This window comes from Amphiura filiformis, chromosome 8 (genome assembly GCF_039555335.1).
Source record: "Amphiura filiformis chromosome 8, Afil_fr2py, whole genome shotgun sequence".
NCBI lineage: Eukaryota > Metazoa > Echinodermata > Ophiuroidea > Amphilepidida > Amphiuridae > Amphiura > Amphiura filiformis.
In genome coordinates, this window is record NC_092635.1 from 33,900,356 (window position 1) to 33,925,122 (window position 24,767).

General features: G+C 37.2%; 1 protein-coding gene across 1 annotated transcript in view; it reads left to right on the forward strand.

Moving 5' to 3' along the window:
- Window positions 1-20,376, forward strand: part of LOC140158975 (uncharacterized) — a 564,514-nt gene extending 544,138 nt beyond the window's left edge. The window contains exon 5 of the transcript XR_011859839.1: window positions 20,346-20,376. The gene's annotated coding sequence lies outside the window, so the exon portion shown is untranslated. The remainder of the gene's footprint in view (window positions 1-20,345) is intronic.
- The last annotated feature ends 4,391 nt before the right edge of the window (window positions 20,377-24,767 follow it).

Consider the following 24,767-nt stretch of genomic DNA (forward strand, 5'->3'; position numbering starts at 1 on the left):
AAATCAACACTTCTGGCACTGATTGGTTTCCGTAGTTGTTATATGGAATACGAGCTGTCTGTAGCTACAAAATTGTCTGCAAATCGGCTTTTGCCGGGCCTCCCTTTTTCGGCGTTTTTCTCATTAAATTAGGGTCCCGTTCAAATAAAAAATAAACTGGTGTCTAGATGTAATCACAGTTAACACACCAGGAAAATTATAGAATATACAACAACCTAGTTACACCTGTAGACTGCGAACAAACATGCACCTGGCCAGACCTGGCCGTAAAACAAAGTGTTCTCCCTACGGATACCCTTAAGGGTCACACAAAAGGGTCACACAATAAATATTGTAAATACAAGCGATCGGGAGGGCTGTTCATATAAAAACACAACACAGAGTGAAAGGACACAAGCCTTAAGGATTGTTTACATGGAATCCCAATAGGCTACTGCTTTTACATTAAAGTTTAATGATGATATTGGGAACTTACTCGCAGAATTTGGTCCCATAATATAACTGGTGTGAAGGGTTCTAGTTCTAGTTCTAGTTGAATACTTCTCAACACCTTAGGGCCAAGCGAGAAGGACTCTGGAACCTAGGGACGATGAGTGCATATATCAGAACCGGGGATGGTCCCCCTTCTCTTTTCGAATAGTGGTACGGTACTCTATATCTCATATTTATGGCAGATATATAATATATATATTTAGAAGACTCCTAAGGGGAGTGGTACTCAAAATCCAACTTTTTCCTGCGTCTGGTCACTTCATCGAATCTCTCTATATATTAATAATTAATCGTCAATATTTCTATCGCAAAAATTAATAAAGATCCACCCTAAATTCCTTTTTGCAGTAGGAGCACCCTAAAAGACACCAGTTGGTAGCTGTCAAAAAGTAGCTCACTATTATATACAAACTGTAAGCTGCTGAACTTCTGCAGTATAAACTCAACCCGGTACTAAATCGATACAACTTGGAGGTTGATAAAAACTTTTTTTACTTCTGGTAGAGTCTTCTGATCTGATGTAAATTTTGCATCAAACCGTGATTTTTTATGAATAGAGACTTGATTAAACTAAAGTGCATGTAATATAACGTAACCTTTCCACATAGAATCAAGACTTAAAGACCCTTACAAATAATCGTTGCCATCACAACGTCCAAAACACGGGGGTTATTTCTTTTATTTACCAAAACCGTGCCCTTCCGCTCCAGATATGCAATCAACCGAAGATACAAAAGATAATTTGAACTCATCGGTAAATATCAAATACAACAAGCTACTATCAATTGAATTCAATTATTGAATTTAATTATATCAATTAATTTTCACCGCTTCATTTGTTGAGTTTTTGTTTTCTAGAAGAGATCAATAACAAGAACGTATAAATTACATTGCCTTATTTGTCCAACATGAGTTCAAATAATGGTCCGATGAACTTTTAACAGGAATGTAGGACGCACGGTTATGATCAAACTGATTTGTATTTTGTTTTATTTAATAATGTGTGTTGGGGTGTGGGGTGGTGGTGGGGTGTGTGTGAGGGATGTGGTGTTTTGCCGATAAATTTTAAGATAGTATCTTATACATGCTAGCTCGTGTTACTTTACTAAGCCTACTTCCAAATTAGTGGCGTAGATTTCTTTTTGGCAGGGGTTGTGGGTTGGAGTAGAAGCTACATGAATGGAGCGTCTATTGCCCCCCCCATCAATAACCTTCCTGGAACAAGTTTGCCACTTTGAAGCCAAAAACAGAACAAAGAAAATGCGCAATTTTCAAAGCTAAAATGACGTTATTTTGATCAAGACTTAGAGTACGCGCATTTGCGTAACATGGCGAGTGACGATGATTACATGGACCACCTCTCTTCAAATATGGGGCTTTATCACCGCTCCTAATCGCAAATCAAAATCTGGATCCGAATTTTGCCTAAACTCCGATAAAAAGAAGTTTATACTGGGGGTGACAGACAGGTCAAATCCTTAATTGATATTGAAATTCTACTAAACCATTCTAAAAATCCATCATATTATGTCCACATCTTTACATGATGAATAGATGAACCACGCAGCTTACAAATTATCTTAAGGGTTACAGTCTTACTACAGCTGCATTATATGCGAAGTTAGTGCACAAGACCACCCTAAAGGGGATACCGCAATGCTACCCACCTTAGGGGCTGTTTGCACCTATATACTACTGTACATATACCTTAAGTTATGATTAATAGAAGTGACACTATAAGATGGAAGGATTTAATAGAATACAGTCATAAGTCATCATAAAACGTTACTACAGGGCACAACACTGTGACATTCATGACACATTCGGGCAAAATATAAAATTCATCAAGTGTAAACTATCCGGAAGAAAATTAGTATTTTTCTACTCAAATTGAGCAGAATAAGAAATTTGACTTGACTTCAAGGACATCGACACTAAGAGAGTTTTTTTAAACATACACTGGGTTTAGTTCTTTCCATGTCACATCTAATGAAGAGAATCGGGTAATGTAAGATGTTCTTACTGGTCATATGCTATTTTTTATTGTTATATCCACTTATAATTCAAATTATTCTTTACAAAACTCATATGGACAACTGTACAAAGAATAATGCATTCGTCTCAATCACGACATTCTGACGAAGAAAACTATTCGATTATAAAACTGGTCATGACTACAGTGGACGACATTACTGATTGTTTTACAATCCTTCACTATAAAGGAAGGGCACATTGCTATCTACAGTAGATAGCATGTCAGGTACAGCAAATGAACCACTGTGAATGGCACATTGCTATCTACAGTAGATAGCATATCGGGTTTAGCAAATGAATCAATATGAATGGCACATTGCTATCTACAGTAGATAGCATATCAGGTACAGCAAATGAATCAATATGAATGGCACATTGCTATCTACCGTAGATAGCATATCAGGTACAGCAAATGAATCAATATGAATGGCACATTGCTATCTACAGTAGATAGCATATCAGGTACAGCAAATGAATCAATATGAATGACACATTGCTATCTACAGTAGATAGCATATCAGGTACAGCAAATGAACCACTATGAATGGCACATTGCTATCTACCGTAGATAGCATATCAGGTACAGCAAATGAATCAATATGAATGGCACATTGCTATCTACAGTAGATAGCATATCAGGTACAGCAAATGAATCAATATGAATGACACATTGCTATCTACAGTAGATAGCATATCAGGTACAACAAATGAACCACTATGAATGGCACATTGCTATCTACCGTAGATAGCATATCAGGTACAGCAAATGAATCAATATGAATGGCACATTGCTATCTACAGTAGATAGCATATCAGGTACAGCAAATGAACCAATATGAATGGCACATTGCTATCTACCGTAGACAGCATATCAGGTACAGCAAATGAATCAATATGAATGGCACATTGCTATCTACAGTAGATAGCATATCAGGTACAGCAAATGAACCACTATGAATGGCACATTGCTATCTACCGTAGATAGCATATCAGGTACAGCAAATGAATCAATATGAATGGCACATTGCTATCTACAGTAGATAGCATATCAGGTACAGCAAATGAATCAATATGAATGGCACATTGCTATCTACAGTAGATAGCATATCAGGTACAGCAAATGAACCACTATGAATGGCACATTGCTATCTACAGTAGATAGCATATCAGGTACAGCAAATGAATCAATATGAATGGCACATTGCTATCTACAGTAGATAGCATATCAGGTACAGCAAATGAACCAATATGAAAGGCACATTGCTATCTACCGTAGATAGCATATCAGGTACAGGAAATGAACCAATATGAATGGCACATTGCTATCTACCGTAGATAGCATATCAGGTACAGCAAATGAACCACTGTGAATGGCACATTGCTATCTACAGTAGATATCATATCAGTATAATATATATGGTACCAATGTATAGCTATGGGTATCCTCTATCTAGTGATACCAACATAAGTACAAACATTCCCCGCATAATGGCGGTATGATGTGAGTATACCGCCGCAAAATTGGAATATACCAGCTATGTGCAACAGAATACCGTATGCAAAATTGATTTTCGGCTAAAAAGTTACGAACATGCGATTTTCTCCTAAATATGAAAGAAAATGACCGCTTTTACCTAACTACCTTGTAACAAGTTAATATCTCGTGGAATAATTTTAACAGAGTAAAGTAATACCGTAGATAGTATATCAGTATTTAGCGAATCACTAATAGAGTGCACGTTGATATCCATCGCATAGATAACACATTACCAATGAATATTTACGAAAACTTTTTGCTAAATATGAAAGGAAATTACCATTTTAACCAGATATCTCGTGGAATAATTTTACCAGAGCAAAATTTAAATAATTGATTTTTCAATTGTAGAACCCCCTCTCTGGTCATTAATAATAGTCTCTTCTACCCCCGGGTAAGGTGCTGGGGTAACAATTGTATCACTAAAATGAGCGCAAAGGGTGGATCCACGATTAGCTTAAGCCGTTTGGGCATAAACACGTTTGGCATTATTTGGCCGATCAAGGCGAGAATAAAACTTCAAGCACATTCCGTTATTGCAAAAGATCAGTGATGGAGATCCCAGCAAACACAAAAACGTTTTAAAAACGTTTGAAATAAGTTATATTTTGGCTTTTGGTTTAGGTAAAAACGTTTTTTGATCGATTACAAAAATTAATTTTTGTCGTATAAAGAAATTGTATCTGGCGTGAATTACATCACAGTTTTTATTCCTAGGGCTCTTTGACTTCTTCAACAAAATTTTTTTAATGATAGAGTGAATCCCCCGGCCCTCTATAATTACGCACAAAAGATCGAGTCCCCTTAACTGGGTTCATCATATTTTTCAGCTCCATTGAGCCTACCTTGTCAGGTGATCCACCAATTTGTGCGATCTGTGAACAAGCTCATCAGGAATGTTAGCAGGTAAGTATGCGACAAGAATGACTACACGTGGCGGTAGCAATTTCAATGTAGATGTTTAAAGCGGTACTTGACGGTTGAGATGTACACATGATTAAAGAGTTCGGTAAATCATAAGGATGCAACAAGCCCGTATACTGAGTTTAGAGATATGGAATCAGTTTGTTGCTTAATATTGTAAGACACGTTGGCGCAGCGGTATACGGGATCTGCCTTGTAATCGGTTGATTGCGGGTTCGAGCCTCGGTTGTGCCATCGTGTTGTGCTCTTGGGCAAGGCACTTTACCTTACTTGCCTCTCTCTACCCAGGGGCGAAATGGGGAGCTGTTATGAATATTGTCCATTAAGCGCCGCCCAAAGGTATGAGCATGCCTTGGGCATTTTGTAGCAGCTAACATATTCTAACGACAGCGGAATAAAATATGTAAAGCGCTTTGGTACATGTACACACGTGAAAGGCCCTGTATAAATCCCAACATTTATTTTATTTTATTTTATTTTTTATTGTCAGATGCTGCACAATACTAATAAACTATAAACAATTTACTAATGATGCGATTTAACCCAAATTAGTTAAAGAAGCCAAGATTGTATCAGAGTACACAAAGGCATGTTATCAGTGTTTCTGTAAGATACTGACACGAAAATGCATGCATTGGTAGTAGATGCATATGGTTTTTGCATGTTTGAACATGGAAAATAAGTGTGAAACTCTAAACTTTAGGAGGAAAATAGGTCTATATTCCGTGAACAAAGAACGACGTCTTGTTAAAACGAATCGCGAGACACCCTGGTTAGTACGCTGATTTTCTCATCAATATTTTCGGAAATAACTTGGGCGCTGCAAGATCTTTTACCGATTTATTAAAGCCTTGTCGACCCATAGTCTTGCATCGGTTTTTTGAATAGACCCCCTTTACGACTTAAGAAAGCTATCATTGCCTACCGAGTGTGCTCTCTCTAAAACCCGCAGTGATGAATTCAACACTAAAGTGCAGCAAAATATCACGGAATAACGTTGGCAGGAAACTCATAAAGCTATGTTTGCCGAGCGAATGTCAGAGCTGACAAAGCAACAACATATAGCATGCCTCCGAGAACATTGATCTATCCTTAATAGCCGGCGGCATGATTTTTTAGCCCCTTCAATTGAGCCCGATCCATTTATGTGTGAGACGTGGCAAGTAAGATCTCACTGTATTATTGTTGATGATATGTCCATATTACCAACTGATAACCCAAGCGCTTTAGGTGAGACCTTTTCTTGTACACAAAAAGTGAAATACGTTCCTCTTTCAGCTCTCTCTTTAGCTCTATATCAGGTAACACGACCCGCCTATAGTCGCTTTTATTTAGTTGAGTCGTCAATGCGGCACTTGGCGATTGTCCTAATTCAATTCTACCTTGTAAATGACGATGTATGGAGTTTCTCACAAGCTCACTCAGTTACGTCTTCAACATCATCATCTTCATCATCACTATCATCATCTACATGCATGCCAATTTACCTTTTAAGAATAAGGTTCTTACATCACGATAATAGATCCCCAATAATAGAGAAAATGTGGAGATATTCACGTTTGTAAATTTGAAATAAGTATTCTATGGGACGGTTTCATTTGCAGTGGGACAAGGTCGAAGTGCCTTAACCGATATCATGCTTTTGTATGTTATATAGTGTTTAATGCTCATCAGTCTCTCTTCTTTGTTTTTTTTTGCTTTCTTTCTTTTTTTTTTTTTTTTTGAAGAAAGGAATGTCAATGAAAAGAGTTAATCGTTGATGTTTTTGCCTTTGCTGTCAGTGCTAAATTTTAGATTTTGAGTTCAGATCGGATTAGGGTTCGGATATAGATCGGGAACGGTGTCCTCCATTCAAGATTGTGTCTTTAACTCAAAGCAATCTTTGGATGTTGAAATATTAAGAGGATAAATATGATATCATCAGTAGATAGCAACGTTTTTGTATAGATTCGTTTGTAAAGGTGCTATCTACGGTAGATATCAACGTGCACTCTGTAGTAATTCGCTATATCTACGGTAGTTAGTGTGATTCGCTGTACGTATACCGGTATGCTATCTACTGTAGATATCAACGTGCACTCTATAGTATCTATAGATAGCAATGTGCCCTTCATATTGATTCATTTGCAATACCTGATAATGTTATCTACGGATTCATTCACAATACTGATATGCTATCTACAGTAGATAGCAATGTGTCCCTTACAGTGATTCATTCGTTATACCGGATATGCTATCTACAGTAGATAGCACTAACTACATGTGTATTAACACTATGTTCTGTTAATAACATAAAAATAAACCCTAATTACGTATTTATTAAGTGTTGCTTTAAATATAAACACACACTATTTCGTGTTTAGATATAAGCATTTGTTTTTGTATTGTATAATTCATATGCTATCTTCAGTAGATAGCAGTGTGCACTCTATAGCGACCCGCTATACCTGATATGATATCTACGGTAGATAGCAATTAGCTTGCTGAGTAATTCGGCAGTCGATATGATATCTACGGTGGATAGCAATCAGTTACTGATTTGCTAACTATTATAAACAACGTGATCTCTAATAGGTATTTGCTAATTGATGTAATGCATTTTAGTTATGTGCTTTCTCAGTGATTTGCTTATATAGATACGTTGTCTGTTATTATTTATAACATTGTGATTTTTTACTTTAGAGATTCGCTAGCGCATGCACTTTATGTATACTGTAGATAGCAACCTGTCCCCACAGATTTGCTAGCAGATCATGGTAATGATTCGCTTTCAGAAAAACTAGTTTCAGTAATAGTTCATTGCTACTGGTATTTATAGAGAATGTGGCATTTTATTCGACAAATGATGTTAATCTTTCCCATTTTGACAGCGTTTTGACACATTTTTGGAAAAATAAGAACTCTATGCTGACCTATATTTCCTGCATCGGAAAGTATGTGCCCTTTTGCACATTCCACCAAAAGAAGACCTTTTATGTTATACCGTATTTCTGATATGAGAAGTAACATATCGGCAGTAGCACTTACTGAAACTATTATGCCACCTATCATAAAATATAGAGGGCGATTTGCTCCAGAAGATCCTGTTTCTGAACAAACAATACACATGTCTTATTGTTGCTAACATGAAGATTAACAAAGTTGATTTTCTATAAACTTTTAACGAACGTGGTATGCCCTACTTATTTGCGATTAATTTGACAAACTGAGAGCAAAAAGAGCGCAAAAAGAGAGCAAAGTATCACATTGACTGGAGCAGTTTATAACATGCATTGAACTTAAGGCAACGCGGAGTAGCAATAATATCACTCCAATGTACATAGTAGATATCATAATTTAATTTTACAAATGGAAATGAATTTCAATTTGAATTAAAGCCACAAGAAAGTTTGCTTAACTCTTTTGAGTCATCTTTGGGAAGTGTTCCTAAACGCCTATAGAGCGTTATAACAACAGTGAGTTAGTCATCCTAGTAGTAGATACACGACATTACGCCACGCTAGTCTTTTCATCGTTTTGCTCAATGAACATGTGTGTTTTGGCGGTTCGATGCTCACTCAATTTGCACTGTCCTCTCATGTTTCGCCTTTCCCGTAGCAATGCCCGATGTACACCATCAACCACATTACACCAATGTCATTTGAGATGTACATCCCCCTGTTTTTTACTCTTTAGCATTGATCGCACACGGGCTAAATCGTTGTCCATCATTGCCACGAGTATGATTTGGCCCACTGTATATACCGATTTTTTTACTTTACCCCTAGATGCCATGGTTCGGGATCTGTAACTTGAACCCGCACAAGCTTACAATAGTTGTATTTAATTGTAGAAACTCTAAGGCCGAACACCTTATGAACTCGCAGACACGTAGCCCCAAAGGAAACAACATATCATTCTTGTGTTGTATCACTGGGGCTATTATTTTTGTAAGACATCATGTAGCAGATTCTATTTATTGAATATCATTTTCATCTCCTTACATAAATCTTCCAACAGAACAAAAAAGCGAGCCGACAATTGAGGGGCTATTTAGAATGAAACAAGTGGCCGAGTTAGAACTTCTAAATATCCTAAAGCGGATAATGCTCCGGATGGCAAGGGTCCCAACCGAGCTATTAGTCACATTATAATGCAACTGCTATAGCGTATAATTATACAATACAATTTCTTAAACAATTAATGAAGAAGTGACTGTTTTAAGGCAGAATTTTTACCAGAATTTAAATTTTGATAAGAACGATAGAAATAAGTACATGTTATTTTTGATGTGGAGGTAGAAAGAGCGAGAGGGGAGGGGAGGAAAGGGAGAGGGAGAGAGAGGAGAGGGGGAGAGAGCGGTGGGGGAGAGGGGGGAGGGTGAGAGGGGAGGGGCATAGGGGAGTGAGAGAGAGGGGAGGGGAGAGACGATAGAGATAAGACTAGACAAAGTAAAGACATCAGCTTCACTTCGCGACATAAATTCACATAAAAAAAGAAACAGAGAGCGGACAAGAGAGGGGAGGGGAGTGGGGAAGGGAGAGATACATGGAGGGAAAAGAGGGAGAGGGAGGGAGATAGAAGAGATAAGAGAATGATTTTGATCATCAAATATGGTTTTCTAATGTTAACTTCCCTGCCAAAAACACAACTGTGATTTCAAGATCGTCGCTGGGGCTGACCAATATTTTGTAAGACAGTGCTTGTTGTTATAGTATCACGGGTTGTGGATGATAAACAATAACACCCCAAGCTATTTTGTCAGAAAATGCGGTCATTAAAGTTCATCAAAATAACACAGAATGTCATCATTGCCAATGTTATTGGTCAGTATGAACCATTAATGTTATTCAGTAAATATTCAGAATACTGCAAATATTGTAATCTAAACTTCTGACGAGCTCATACTTCGAGTTCCTTTTTTAAGCTCCTCTTTCCATATATTTCGCTAGTCCGAATAATAAATAAGGTTCTCTAGTCCGAATATAGAATAAGGCGCGCTAACCCTAACCCTAAACCTAAACCTAACCTTAAACCCTAACCCTAACCCTAACACTAACCCTTATTCTATATTCGGATTAGAACCTTCGGATTAGCGAACTTAATTTGGTTTTCGGACTAGCGACCCTTCGGACTAGAGAACCTTTGGACTAGCGACCCTTCGAACTAGAGAGAAGTCACGCGGGACCATCAGGTTTCAAGAAATGACAGAAGCCAATCTTTAAAAAACTATACTCTTATATAGTATCATGTAGCCTATACAACCAGTAAGTATCTCCCTTATAAGTATACTTGTCAAAGATCATAACTGTTGTGATTGCTTATGTATTTTGTTTTTAGATGAATTGTTGTTATGCTAAATAGAAATGAAGGCAAACTGACCATCTTGACGTGACCCATCCAAATATACGATCTTCATCTAAATATCAATTACTACAAAATTGACATTGATAGAATAAAACTGACATTATTTATATTTTATGAATCAATACTGATATGAATTCTTAAACTAAGTATAATTTGTTTTGACTTTTGTCCGTATAGGTAGAAAAGGTCAGTCATCAGTGTTGGACGTATATAGTGGACGTAATATTGGATAGATGGACCATGAGTAGCCGCAGGCCTGACAGTACGAGTGAAACTCACATTGCGTATGGGTAGTCAGGTTGCTTACTCTAAATGCGCAATTCAATTGAAATTGAAAAATGTCTCGATAAAAAATGGATCAAACTAATGTAATGACCAAAACTTAAATTGATATTGATATAAAATATGTCAATTGAACAAATTTGATGTTTATATGTTGGTTTGATTTTGTATTTTGTCTGTCTGTTTGCCAACTGCTGCGGGCATACAATCACATGATTGACTCATTAATGGTTCAGTATAGAATCATGTGAAAACATTTAAGATGGTACTGACCGCGCAATATTATTGTTTTTGCTTCTATTTATAGTAAAACAATAAGTTCCATGGAACTCAAAAGAACATGGTTCTTGAGTTTTCACTTTTGAAGGTTTTTGACATCAGCTCAAGGATTCAAAAGTGTCTTTGGTTTTCTGAACTCTTACTTGTGGGGGTGTGGGTGTGGGGTGTGTGTGTAGGCTTAGGTGGGGGTCGGGTAAGGGGTGTTTGTTTGTGAGTAGGGCCTACATTTCGCAGCTTGAATAATGAAAACAATAAGCTTACATTGTAACAAGTATAAGCAAATCTTTGATGACAAGTCAAAAAGGGCATACACATACTGGTAAGATACGGTATATGTTTTGGAACAAAATATGTAATATTCCAAAATTTCGCATTTCGCGCGCAAATGTCCGGTTAAAGCGGAACAAAATATGCTCATCACCCTCTATCAAATTAAAATTCATTGTAATGCTTCGCCGCCACTATCAATCTTTTTGTTTCCTATTTGTAAACCAAAACTTGGCCAATTGAGCGCACATGCCTTCCTCACGGTGAGTCTGGGAACTCCAAGTTTTGACCTGGCCCAGCTCCCCCCCCCCCCCAAAAAAGGTAAATCCGGCCATGTTACCACGGAAAACCGTGAATGATTACGCTTACCAATCAATTGACGTTTTTCGAAAGTGCATTGTACGGATATACCCATAACATGATAAAGCACCTTAGTTGGCTAGACCCTTCATCCACGCACCATTACGTATGAAAACTAACTTAACCTCTGTCAACAGATTTATAACCATACTGATAACTTAGGAAGAAAATAAGCTAGCATGATCATTCCTGTCGAGCACATACATATCAATGTTTTATGAACCAGAACTGAGATTGTGTATAAATACTAAGTTTACAATTACAAGTTATTACTTTCATATGATAGTGCATTATAAAGACATCAACATCTTTCTTTACAGTGCCAGACACGGTGTTTGGTTAAAGTCAAAGGACTTTGCACTTTCCACGAGGCTATCGTCAGTAAAGGAATGGACTTTGCTGGTAGTTTGCACTTTGTGTACGAGGATGTTCTCATCAATGTCTTCACTGTGCTGTCACCATTATCTCACATATTGTTCTCATTATATTTCGTCTCAAGAATAAAAGTCATCGGCATAGACATGCGATATCACATTTCGTCCTCATATATCACAAGGATCCACAATATGCTCATCTATTAGGGCACAGTTCTTTAACCCCAATACATTTGTACATTCATTGAGTGACCTTAGAAAATTTGGGTACAAAAACTCATGCTCTGCAACTTGAGGTCAAATCTTGCACTATGAGTTTTTGAATTAAGGTTATTGAACTATGCCATTGGGATGAGGCCATTGTGGTCCATAGTGTATACCTGGTTACAGGTAAAGAGGATGTGATTGTTTTTGTTGATGAAACAGAATTGCGCATCTTTACATCAATGAGGACAAGTAGGCCTATGTCAATAAATTGGCTTATATGGTTGTGCTGTTCTCCCCATTCTATACTCTCTTAGGGAAAAAACACGATTGACTAAAATATGATAGTGATAATAAATTATACCAATCTCGGCTTATGTATTTGTCGAAGCTTAGCTGTTTTATAACCTTTATATACTGTAACCCAACATTTAAACATTTTCTGGCAACCTGAGTTGCGAAAACGATTTGTGTTTGCAGGGATTTCAGAAGGCGGGGCTTGCGCTCAAACTCAACCAATCATGAATCTTAGTATGAATCTCAAGTGTGGTAAACCCGCATTTTAGAAATTGTGGCATTCAGACTTCAGATTGTTCAATCGATTTTTAAACGACACAATTTTGCAGAATATCAAAATTGACTTCAATGTTGATGTCGTATATCATGTTTCAATAAAGTTCAACAAAAAGATCAATGTTATATCAGTAGTATAAACAGAGCGTGTAATATAGCTTGACTACAGTTGAGCTTAAGGTGGCGCTCATGTTTATTCTGATAATCATATTATTATTTACAGTACCCACAATCATTCACGAAGTATTTTGGGACACGTGACTTTCCTGAATGAGTTTAATCTCATCCACCATAACTGTAGAACGGTCGTATCCAAAACTCGTTATTCCTCGTGGTTTGCACAGTAAAAATTGAATTAGGCCTACCTCAAACCAATCGGAATAAGACTATATCCATCAATAACTATGAACTTTAAAGACCAGAAGCTGGGGTGAGTTTGTATGTCTGGGCCGGGACCGGGCGCATAGCTTATAAGACCGTGTCTTTAAGGATAAATATACGTAAACATACGGCACCCGTTAAGCGCGATATAAACACTTTATCATCAAATTGAGATGAGAACAGCCTGGTAAAAAAATTAAACCAACTTTTTACAGATTAGAAGAAGAAAGGCATAAGAATGAGGATTATAAGAAATATCAAATCAAATTCGCAGGATTGGAAGAGGCGCTGAAATGAAGTATCCAAAACAATGCTAAACCGAGTATTTGTAAAACCTTAAGTGGGTAAATGACGAAGATATACCTGCATTAAATGAAGTCGATCGAAGGATTTTGAAACATTGAAAGATTTTGAATTAAAATTCCAGCTTGTTCCACCCACCCACGTGATTTTAAATCAAGTTTTCGAAAACATTTTAAACCACGTGATTTTAAACCTCATAAAAACAAACTGGCGCGTATAGCTATACTTGACCGTAGACTTTATGACAATATTTGCTTTTGTATATTTAACGCAGAACAAGAGTCAAAACACACAGTATGAGGTTAGGATGCAAAGCAGACGACGAACTGCAGAGAAATTGTACTAAAGGTAGTACTAGTTTTCCCGCTTTTTTTCTTTCTCCGTCAAATCAACTTTGTCTAACCTCTCAGGTAATCAAAGAAATCAATGCCGCTAAGAATGTGTATTTACCCTTTACGACACAGTCTTATAAGCTATGAGCCCTGTCCCGGCCCAGACATACAAACTCGGAGTAATCTCTGGTCTTTGAAGTTCATAGCTATTGCTGTATATCGTTTATTCCGATTGGTTTGAGGTAATGGAAAGTTTTCCTGTGTTGACCACGAGGGAGCGTCCTGTCAGTTCTTGCTTCGGCAACTGCCCGTATCAAGCATACAACCCGAGCAATATCCCTTTCCGGCTCAGAATCTTGTGTACACATACAGACATGGTATTCGTTTCAATCAATCAATAAACCCCGATGGTTGCGCTCAAAAACAAAGATTTATCCATTCAATTAAAATAACACTGCAGAGTCTTCATTCGTCTTATGCTTAACTGAGATATCAATGCCGATCGGTGTAATCCGGAGGGGCTGTACCACTTGAAGCATGCTCCACGCCTGAAGTGCAAGCTTCCCGAAAGGCCAATTTCTTAGTTCGATTTTCTTTTGTCTAAATATTCTAGTTATTTTAAAACAAGATCATGCTTCCCACTGGATTACTACTGTATTTGTACAGATCGAGATGTTTTGAAAGTTGTAAAAACAATGTGTGTGAGAGAGCATCGAACCGTTCTGGAGTACGAGCCCCTTTTCGCGAGTTTGGCATTGATTTTTGTGTTCTACATAGACAGAGAACACATGATGGAGTTTTGTCTAGCTAACATCAAAGTCATCCCTATATCGTAGCTCTGACACGATGTATTTAACACTAACGACACAAGCATGTCAAAGTGACACAAGCTTCTTCTACTTTTCCATGCCAACAGAGACTCATTACTAATATTGATAGTATTGAAAACATTTGGGACAAGACTATTCATGACATATATTTTGAGCAAATAATGTTCGAAAGCGACATGAAATATTACAAAGAAGATCGGTTACCTTTTATATTCAGGTATAAAGAGTACAAATATTGAACCAAAAATACATGCTTAATCTTGACATTCAAAAATACGGTTTGCGCAATCTCTTTTAACTGATTGCTTTTGTGCAGTTTTGTTGTTGTTATCTTTATGTCATTGTACTAGTGGCTTCAATCCGACTTGAAAATGGGGGAGGGTGACAAAAACTGAATTGCCAAAAAGTGGCTGAAAAGAACAAAAAGTGGCTCATTTTGCCAAAAAGTTAAGGGGGTCCCCCACCGTAATGATTCCCTTGCGTCCTTGGATATTGCTTCAAACAGTTAGGACTACGAAAATGACCCTATTTAAAACGTGCATGTTTGGACAACGTCGCTTTGGGAGATGAGGACATCGATGATGTTAAAAGTTCTTTCATATCTATTGAAATGTCAAAAGTTATATGTCCATTTTGGTACTTCTCCGGCTTGAATATGATAGGAATAGCGAAGGAAATTCTTATACTATCAGGGCCGGATTCACCTTTGTGGGGCCCTGGGCCAGGCCAAAAGTGGGGGCCCCAAACTCACCGTGAGGAAGGGACGTGCACTCAAGTGGCTAAGTTTTGTTTAGGTGCAAGATGATGCTGGGACATTTGCACGCGAACCGCGCGAAAAATTCAAATTTGAAACTATTTTAGCCGAAAGTGAAAGTGAACTTTACTATTCTAACAGGCTAGTTTTGCAATCTTACCCTATTTTGGCCCAAAACATGGTGTTTTCCGGCTTAAAAGGATGATGCACAGGGCAGTTTTGGGGGCCCCAAAATTTGGAGGCCCTGGGCCCGGGCCCATCTGATCCAATGGTTAATCCGGCCCTGTATACTATTGATCTTTTCAGTCGGTTTGTTTTACGCAATCAAGTTTACCAAGCTGTTTTTTAATAATTGCATTTAGCGCTGACCATACGCACCCTTTCAGAATAAAACAATTAACGTCAAAGTTAACGTGCCAGTTCGTTAAGGTTTGCAATGATTATTGTTTTTCATTATCTCAATAATTGTGTAATTTTATTACAAATATTTTGATTGATTGGTTGACTTTGTGTGCCACCAGAATTCCCGATTTTGTTGTCATCTTGTAGTTTCTGAAGGAGTAAGACGGTTTACTCGTACTGATGATTAAACCTCCGATGATATGTTATATTTGGTCCATTCATCTGGATGGTCAATTAAAACCGTTTGATGGTAATTCATTTAAACATCTCAAAAAAAGTAACCGCCCCCTTAAATAATGGTCATTATTCAAAAACGGGCGATTGTATTATAAATCTGTAAAATGCGTTGAAAGCAGAATTTATTTCTGTACATTTTGACACCTCATTTGTAGCAATTGACTAAATATTGATGTCACAGCGTACATTTAAATCAATGTAACTTAACCCAAGATTTGAAAGTTGCAGTAAATTCTATTGATTTGTTCAGTATAATGGAAGGAAATCTGTATAATGATATCTGAGTGTTTTTGTTGTAAGTTCTACTTTCAAATCTGGATCTCACTACATTAAATTGACCGGTGTTATTCTGAGCTATCGTATCAAATGAGGTGTCAAAATGCGCAGAAATAAATTCTGCTTCCAACGCATTTTACAGATTTGTAATACAATAGACCCTTTTTGAATAATGGCCATTATTTAAGGGGTTAGTTACTTTTTGAGATGTTTACTATCAATGAATTCCCATCAAATCTCCGATAACATAATGCCGGGACATAATGTTCATGAATCATTGACATACATGTAGTTTACATAGTTTGCTTTGCAATATGTGTAGTCAATGACACCATACAGACCAACCATTGACGATATGTCTTTAATTGAGCATAATTGTCTGCCCAAAACGGTCATTAAACCATAAATTTGAGCTTCAAATGACCGCCGAGTAACCCCAACGTGTCCACCTATGTAATTATAACTCAACTCGACATCTAATAACATTTTAATTGATTTTTCATGAAGTTCCATATATGAACTAAATTAATTTAAAATTCTAATGTCCAGTCGGGCGTGCACCGTCCAGCTCATGTCGTGGTGCGATGTCAACCGCTGAATGTTTGTTATCTTAAGGATCGAAGATAATCACATCATTTTGAATCATGGTCAATATCAAGTTCAAAATGAATTTTTAACATAACAGAATGTTTGACCGTTTCCAACCAACATCTACATTACAGCCCTATACATCAGGTAGATGATACGAAAGTATTTACTTCTAGCGCCATCTGTTGTTTACTGTGTGCAGCGCTAGCCTCAAAATAAGACTTGTAGGTCCGATTTCTCGAAGCTTGGCTAGTGGTCAGGCTACCTAAACCAGCAGGCTAGCCCTACCAATGTGGATCCATTTGATTGATTTATCTTTCTAGGTGAAGTACGATGAGAAATTGTAAGCAATGGTATATAGGACTAATTGGGCTGAAGCCGGATGGCTTAGGAAGCCTGGCCACTAGCCATTGTTTTGACTAAGTCGGACTTGACGTTAAATGATGCATGCAAAGTGCAGAAGTAGTATTTTCTGATAAAAATTTAGGGCTTAGTAAAGTATAGTAAAACCTGCTTGTTAAAGAATATAAAAACCAGAAGCATTTCCAGAATTTGTCAAATTTACTCGGGGCTCCTGTTAAATTGTCAGCGAGACTGTAATGAGAAGAAGATACCCATGCTCACAGTTTGTGTGGGGTTTTTTTTGTGCACCTGTTCTTTTGACAGTTAAGACACCAAAACATTGACTTAAGCCCGATTCACACTTTTTTATTCGATATCCTAATATTCTATGCAACAAATATTCGTTGTTCAAGTTGTTCCAATCTATTTTTATCTCCTGTTGATGAATAAGTATTTCACGAGGAATATTTTGCTGACCACTTTCAACAAAGCGAAAGGAAATGTTCTTTTGAGACAAAATGTGACCCACGATACAGCTGAATGTAGACAGCGCGGCGATCCAGGACATGGAAAACGCACTCTCTCTATATCATTATGATAATGGAAGTGATGGGGTGGGGTGGGGTGGGGTGGTGGTGGTGGTAGTGGTGTTGGTGGCGGTGGGGATGGCTGTGGTGGCAGAGGGTGTTACAGGTGGGTGTGCAGAGGTAATGGATGTTAGTGCTGATGGCGGTGCCGATGACAACGATGACTGCGATGATTATGAATTTGATGATGGCAAGAACGATGGTGACGATGGCCGTGATGGTGACTTCGGTAACGAATACGGTAAAAACGAAGTGGTCACGGAAAACGACGATGACCACATGATGATGCTGGTTACAAAACCATGAAAATACATCTTCCTTTCAACTAGTTTGTGTGAAAAGTTTAAGGCACTTTTAGGTGTATAGTAGTTCTTATCGGATGAGTAGGCCGTATCCATGAGACACTGTTGATAAGTAGGAGGTAGATGGCGATCCGGGACATGGAAAACGTACACTCTTTTCAATTTTTTCCCTGTAACGTTGATGGCGAGGGTAAGGGCCGCTACATACTTTTTAATGGGTGTAGAATATTTGATGCAGCATATCTTCGTTATTTAATTGACTCATTCTATTTCCAGTAATATTTAACTTCTAATCATGTTCGAATGAATATTTGATGACGTAAAATCGATAATATATTTCCACCAGACCACAGCAGTGTACGCCAAAATCCAAGTGTTTCTGAAATGCTGTTAGAATAATTTTAATGCTATTTCATTGCACATGCTAAGGAAGCCTGATTACTCTTTGAAATAGCCGATTTGGAGAGTTGTCAATGAAATATTTTGTGTGTAAAAACTGAAGCATCCTATATGAATATTAACTGTATATCATATATAACGATTCGTGACACCCAATCGTGGTACAGTTGATGTGGTTTAGAAGGCAGGGTATTTCATTGTATTTTATATCGCCAAAATATTTTTTGAATTTAGTGAAAATGTAGACTGAAAAGGTAGTGAATATCTATGTAAAATTACATAGAACCCCGCCAAAGATGACTGTTTCGTTTTTAAGCGTACAAGGTCGTCTGGTCATTGTAGTTGTTTTAAAAAACGTTATCGAAAGTATATTACTTCGTGAGGTACTGTTGACGAGCGTATTTAAACGTAGATGGCGACCCAGGACATGGAAAACGTACACTCTGTTCAAATCTTAATTTACCTGCATTGAAAAATCTGGTACCGTTGGTGGCGACGGTATTGTTGTTATTATTGGTGGTGGTGGTGGCGACGGTTGAAATATTGTTGTTGTTGTGGTGGTGGATTTTTCTTTTAGTATTTGTGTAAAGTTTGAAAACTGTTCAAGGTCATTCTGGTTATTCTGAGCTATGTTATCGACTAAGTACTGCGACAGGCACCGTTGACAAATGGTATTCGTATAAGACTAATGAGGAAAGGACATAGCCTTGACGCATGCTTCGATCCTGTTACCACAGACAGCTAGCAAAATAATTTACCCCTCAAAATCACCCGTAGCAATGCTTCCTTCGATAAGGTACATGATTTCTTCACCCAAATATATCATGTTGTTGTAACCTTACACATGACGCTCTAATGTATCATAAGTTAACAGAGTAAGCTTCGTAAAGGCGCCAGGTACTAGAGTTCTGTACTTGGTATATGGGTAATCAAGTCATGCCAGCATAGCGTTTGCACCTATGTTTTGTGACTTTTCATCTGCTTGGCCCATTTTTTCTTAGTCCTGATTTATGAACGATTATAATGTCAGTAAAATAATAAAGCAACTTGTTGTGTTATTTTCGGTATACCAGCTGAAACTTATGCCATAATTACTCTAGATACCATGCTTCAGTCGTGATTTTATCATTCACCCTAGCACCTTTTGAAAATACATACAATTCAAATGATCTATCTAATAATGTTTTCAATTCAAAGACAATTACAATATGCAAATGATCTAGCCACTAAATGACCAACAAGTGGACAGTTTGGTAGATAAATATTGACACAGATTTCGCCTTTTCCGAAAACAAATAACTAAAGTGAATCATCTGGAGTCGTTCCTTTCATTAACAATGGGATAGGTGTTTGCCGCGTTTATTCAGCAAATGGTCATCGAAATACATTTATTTCGGCACTTGACCGTCTGCCAATGATATACAAATATTTTTATTCCATAAATTAAAGTATTAAAAAAGGGCTATCAAACACCGTAACTTAAAAGGGTTTTTCTTACCAGTAACTCCATCCAATCTGAATCTTTTGCGAGATAATTGAACAAATTCAGTGTCATCTATTAATTTGTACAAATCATTTCTATTAATGTCGTAAATAATTGGTCTTCAACAACAGAAAGTATACAAATAGAAGTAATGTGTATTGTCTCTTGAAGACACAATTTAACACACATATCGACTGCTCGGTGCCAGAAGTGGGTAAGTGCAATAGCTGCCCTGTGAACATTTGGCAATTTACACAGTATATTGTACTCATTTACACATGGCAGCTACACATGGCAGCTATTGCACTAACCCACTTCTGGCACTCAGCAGTCGATATACTCAAGTTAGAGATGACATTCAGTAAGACATGTCCTGTCTAACCAGAGGATCAAACACCAAGACATTAGGCTATTCCATTTAAAATCCACATTATCCCTGTGGAAGATTTAGTTTAAGGGGGTACTACACCCCTCGATAAATTTGTGTCTATTTTTGCATTTTTCTCAAAAAACTTCTAAATTGTTGGTCTAAAGTATATAAAACTAGATCACAAAATCTAGGACCCGTTTTTTCATTTTTTTGAATTTTGACCAATTTCACAACAAATATTTGAAATTTGGGCCCAAATCGGGCTTTTTATGATTTTTTGAAAAATCAGCATTTTTGACCATTTTTGGTGCAAATTTCTCAAAGTTGGTCGAAATAAAAAAAAAACAAAAAAAACGGGTCCTAGATATTTTGATCTAGTTTTTAAAAATGAATAAAAACAAATTTTTGGCCCAAGAATTTTTTTGTTAGGATGCACGAAAAAGAAGTGGGCCAAAAACCGTTATTTTTGGGATTTTGGGCCAAAAATGGCATTTTGGCCCAAATTTGTCCTCACAGATGAACTTATCAAGTCTTTGCCATTCTAAATATGTATAGTTTTATTATACTTTAGACCAACAATTTAGAAGTTATGAGGCCCGAAAGTTTCCATAATTCCAGGGTTCAGACCAACCTTAAGTCTATCACAGAGGGAGTATGAGTTTTGAATAGAATAGACAATTAGGTTACTTCCATACAACTCCTGTTGTGGAAGATATAGGTAAAGCTATAATACAGGGGGAGTATGATTTTCAAAATGATTAACTCTGACCAATTACATTTAAAAAACATTCTCCCCCTGTGGAAGATATTTCCAAAATCTTCCACAGGGGGAGTATGGATTTCAACTGGAATAGTCCGTTGTACACTTTTTATAAACGTAAAGTGTCTTAGATGGCGAGTTGGAGACATGTTTTGGATTCAAACAAAATGACAACTTTCTCCATCTGACTTATTAGCTCAGTTGGTAGAGCATCGTTCCGTTGATTCGAATGTGCCAGGTTCAAATCCGGTATGGTCAGTGATTTTTTTCACTGGCTTTCATTTACATATGTGGAGACTTGTGTTAAAAAACCTTTCTCACGAAATGACAATTCGTTTATCCAATTGTTAACAGATTTGATTAAAATTCTGTCTATAGCAACATTCCACCTTTGATTGTACTTGAGATTTGAGCTATCCATTCCATCAGGAATCTCTGTAGGGATTGAATGAGTGAGTGGCATGCAACGATGTCTAGTGACATGAACAAGGTTGTCAATCTTAGTAAGTGTACCTTTAATGAACAGAAGCGAGAAGAAAATTGATGTTGAGCTTATTATCCAAAATATCGAACCAGTTGTAACGATTGGGCTGGGAGAAAATTTGAATGACCACATTCATCAACTCCCAATTCTACTTAGATCGACACGGGACATTTGAGTCCACCCGGGGTAACAATGATTCAATAAAAATATACTTCTTCAACATCGACTGGAGCACATTTTGCCACCTCACCCTGGGGAGTGTTGATTCGAAGCTTGCGCATCGTACAACATACAGCCACCGCAGCTAGCATCACCAATACATCTTATGTTACTGACTCGTCATCTGAATTCATCACTTTTATTTCCTTCTTTGTATTTCGAGCACGAAGAAGGCAAACGACCAGGCGTAAATGAACGGAGGTCACTGACCACGATTTATGCACTAGACCTAAAGAATATCCAACTTTATATATTTAAGGCCCTAAAATCTCACCGATGGCGGTATCTCTTTTCCTTTTTTTTTCTCTTTTTTCTATTTAGGAGTGAGTGTATAGCACCTTGCTAGTAATTCATTATGGGCCACAGGGAAGTTCCTATCCTATGTTCGTGAAGCTTGCAGTCACGCGTCCTTGCATTAATGCTTTACTGCTTGCCATGTTCTCAACTATGATTACATTGTTGCCAGTCTAATGCTTCGTGGATGAATCAAATTCAATTTCTTAAAATCACATTTTTGCTTATTAAAGGTGATTGAAAATGATAAGGTTAATTTAATAATCGGATCAAGGTCATAACTGTCATTCCAATAGTTCATATAACAAAGGTGTTACTATACAGGTTTGTTTTACAATAATTTGTTCTAAGCAGTGTGATCTACTGAAGAGAGATGCACGGTGCAGTGCAAGCAGCGCTAAGATACAATCAATGTTATCTACTGAATATAGCGGTAAGACACAATACGTGTTATGTACTTAAGATAGCAGCAATACAAAAACGTAGTTATCTACCGAAGATAGCGGTGAGATGCAATCAGTGCTATCTACTGAAGATAGCATTAAGATGCAAGCAGCGCTATCTACTGAAGATAGCAGTTAGACGCACATAGTGCTATCTACTAAAGATAGCAGTAAGATGCAAGCAGCGCTATCTACTGAATATAGCAGTAAGATGCAAGTATAGTTTTATCTACTGCAGATAATAGTAAGATGAACGACGTGCTACCTACTGAAGATAACACTGAGATGGAGGAGGTGCTATCTACTGAAGATAACAGCAAGATGGACACTGTCATTCTGGCATTTAAGCCGTCATGTCCTTAATTTGTAATAGAATGAATGGTCAATAATTAATAGTAGGATGAACTTGTGTTTCCCAAATGAACGTGATGACACGACGGTCATTTCGTGCATAAACTCTAGCTGAATTATTATGTTTGTCAATGAGGCAAAACCGAGAACATATTTTAGTTATATGTTGTGTAACATTAAAATTCGTCTTAAGAGCGGTAAAGTAGTTTGTTTGAATCTAACGTATCATAAAAATGTTACTAAAAATATTCCAAAATGAAGCAATAAGATGTACTATCTACTGAAGATAGCAGTAAGATACAGGCAGTGCTATCTACTGAAGATAACAGTTAGATGCATGCAACGCGGTATACTGACGATAGCAGAATGATAATGAACAAGTAAGACGCAAGCAGTGCTATACACTGAAGATAACAGTAAGATGTAAGCAGTACTATCTAATGAAGATAGCAGTAAGATGCAAGCAATGTTATCTAGTGAAGATATAGTAGTAGGGTGAAATGAGTGTTATCTACTATATAAGCAGGGACATTGAAGATAACATTGAGATGAAAGTAGTGCTATCTACTGTTGATAGCATTAAGATGCAAGCAGTGCTATCTACTGAAGATAGCAGTAGGATACAAGCAATGTTTTCTACTGAAGATAGCAATACGATATAGCAGTGCTATTTACTGAAGATATTAATAGTGAGATGAAAGTAATGATAACTACTGATGATAGCAATAAAATGAAAGCAGTGCTATCTTCTGACTATCTTCTGAAGATAGCAGTAAGTTACACGCAACGTTGTCTGCTGCAAATAGCAGTTCGATATAAGCAGCGCTTTTACTGAAGATAATAGTAAGTTATAAGCAATGTTATCTACTGAAGATAGCAGTACGATATAAGCGGTGTTATCTACTGAAGATAGCAGTACGATATAAGCAGTGTTATCTACTGAAGATAACAGTACGGTGAAATGAGTGCTATCTACTGGAAATAGTAGAAAGAAGCAATCAATTGAGCTGCAATGCACACATTTCAATTCCTTTAAAATTAACATTTTCACACTGTTCAATGTTCACACTCTTCATGATAAGTGTAATGTGTTTAAAAACCCACAATTTTATAACTTAACACACATGTTTTATTCAACATTTCCTGGACTTTCTAGTTTATTACGGACTTATATTTTATATCCCGGTTCTCCCCTTCTCATATCGACAAGTTATGTTGTCACATGAGTCCAGCATTGATGATGTGTAGGATTGCATTGCTTGCCCTGACTGTGAAACCACCATTTGAATTATGCACACATGAGATGGGACAACACCATTAAAGACCAGATTCAAAAATGCATGTCTTCGTCGCTCTATGCAAATTGTTAATAGTAATAATCGTAGAAAAAACATGTCACGGAGTGCATATATTCAAGACAAGGGAAGCAAGGGGTTACTGCCCCTTGATTGCATTAGAAAACTTCACGAATAGTCTGACGATTAATATGCCTGAAAGTTATAGCCTATATGGACCATCATAAAAGAGTAACACATTAAAAAGAGGGCGGTACAAGCAAAATAGTTGGCGTGTGCATGAGTATTTATAAAAGTCTAGTTTTGTTTAAACTCAAACGAATTTGAAATTAAGAATGTTTAAAAAAAACCTGATCAAGAAGAAGAAGAACAACAATAAAAATACCATACACAAGTAACAATTCGCCATAGCAATAGGTAAATACAATTATTGAATACTTGAATATATCGCCATGCACTACAAGCAGGTTGTACTCATTACCTGTGTATGTCTGCAATCATAGATTCAACACAATACCACTCTTTTAAAAGATACTAATATTACAGGTGCGAGTGATCACCATGCTATGAATATTCTATAAAATTACGATCCAGGTCTTTATCCTTGTTCTTTGATATGGTTCAATACAGATGTACCCCGTGAACGTACTAGTGCAGTGCGAT